This window comes from Belonocnema kinseyi, chromosome 5 (genome assembly GCF_010883055.1).
Source record: "Belonocnema kinseyi isolate 2016_QV_RU_SX_M_011 chromosome 5, B_treatae_v1, whole genome shotgun sequence".
NCBI classification, from domain to species: domain Eukaryota; kingdom Metazoa; phylum Arthropoda; class Insecta; order Hymenoptera; family Cynipidae; genus Belonocnema; species Belonocnema kinseyi.
In genome coordinates, this window is record NC_046661.1 from 3,288,022 (window position 1) to 3,289,711 (window position 1,690).

The window sequence follows — 1,690 nt, forward strand, 5'->3', positions numbered from 1 at the left end:
GAAGTTCCTGAAAAATGTATCACGTATTTTATGAATGGTCCCTTATCAGAACTTCATTTGACATAAAAATATCACCAAGAATATAAAAACTGACACCACTCATTTTAGAATTATTATTTTCACTGCTTTCATCTAATTGCATCAGGTTTTCTTCTGATGCGTTCATAATTATATCGCACCTTTAAAAAAAAAGTTTTGAAATCAGCGAAAATCCTTGAATGATTTGTTTTTTTATTTTTAAGATATTTGCAGTTCGGATGGTTTGAAAATTTATCTGTGATTTCTTAAACTTTCTTTAGTCGTATTTGATAATACGCGGTTGTATCCCTGACAAAACGCAACATTTTTACCATTTTTTTTGAAGGAAGGATTATTCTTTCCAACGCGGATTCCTCGGTCTGCCGCCTCTATTCATTGTCGAAGTTGTAGAATAATAACTCTTTTTCATTCACTTTAAATTTCATGCATGCAATATAATACCGCTACCGGCGCTATTTTAAAGGTATGGGACGAAATATGATCATGTCGACGCCACCTTAAAAACGTATATTACGTTTCGTACAAAACTGAGGACGTGAAATACGTACGTAAATTACGTCAAAAACCTCATGTAATTTACCGAAGGTATACCCGTGCACAACCCTGGTCGTGCATGGCAAGGTGAATTCTGGGTGTAACTGTTGTGGTGACAGTGGTCTGTTGATTGGCTGACCTAAGAATGGTGATTTTGGTATTTTCAGCATAACCAGAGGAACTCCGGACGTTGTTTTGGTGGGAATTAGGGCTACAATTTTCGACGAAACAAAGGTAGGATATCTGATCCAATTTTTTATATAAAGTTATCTAGTCCTAACCCTAATTTCACATTTGACATTATGTATCAAGTCTTTCTGTCCTAGAACAAATAAGCTAATAAAATAAGTTTCCAGGACTGTTCTGCCATCCTTAAGCAAAACGAAATATCTATATTTTCGTAATAGTAGGAATAATATCGTCAATGCGATAATACTTATTTCCGACAATTGAAAATAGGGAAATTAAAATATCGAGCTAATTTTTTTTTTAATGATAGGTATTATTATGGGACAGATCTGTCTGGTCACTTAAAGTTGCTATATTATTGATAAATATTAATTTGTAATATTTACAATGTTCAACACAGAGCCTTGTATTTCAATTTATTTGAATATTGAAAAAGCAACTTCAGAATAAGATGCGAGCGCTACCTAGCAGTTGTGGTTGCTAGGAGAAGCGCCCTTCCAGTTTCGTACAGATTGAGTCGGTAACGACGATAGAATTTTAAATTTTGTAATGTGACTACATGTCTAAATAAAAAAATATTCGCAAACATATGCTGCCACCTTCTAATTTATGAAACCTCAGGTTTCTCTGATAGTGAGTGTAATCGGCAGCCTTTTTGTGAATTCTTTATAACCATCCGAATTATTTAAAATCACTTGAATTCTTCAAAAAATTGAAATATTTAATATTCTTTAAATACTTTTTAATTCCCTCAATTCTCCAGATTCATTAAAAAACTGTATTGTATTCTTTGAATTCCCTGAATCATCTTGGATTCTTTCCATTATATTGGTTTTTTTAAATTCTTTGAATTTTTCTGCATTCATAAAATTGTTTAAATATTTTTACAGTCTTTTAACGGCTTTGAATTCTTTCGGATCCACTGAGT

At 32.6% G+C, this 1,690-nt stretch overlaps 2 protein-coding genes across 5 annotated transcripts in view; both read left to right on the forward strand.

The window, feature by feature from the left end:
* LOC117172354 (synaptotagmin-10-like) overlaps positions 1-1,690 on the forward strand; it is a 476,779-nt gene that overhangs the window by 447,436 nt on the left and 27,653 nt on the right. The gene's annotated exons all lie outside the window — the stretch shown is intronic.
* LOC117172355 (growth arrest-specific protein 2-like) overlaps positions 1-1,690 on the forward strand; it is a 410,439-nt gene that overhangs the window by 88,473 nt on the left and 320,276 nt on the right. For 3 of the 4 annotated variants that reach the window (XM_033360191.1, XM_033360192.1, XM_033360189.1), the window contains exon 2: positions 741-807. The exons of the other annotated variant lie outside the window; for it this stretch is intronic. The gene's annotated coding sequence lies outside the window, so the exon portion shown is untranslated. The remainder of the gene's footprint in view (positions 1-740; positions 808-1,690) is intronic. 4 annotated transcript variants of the gene reach the window in all.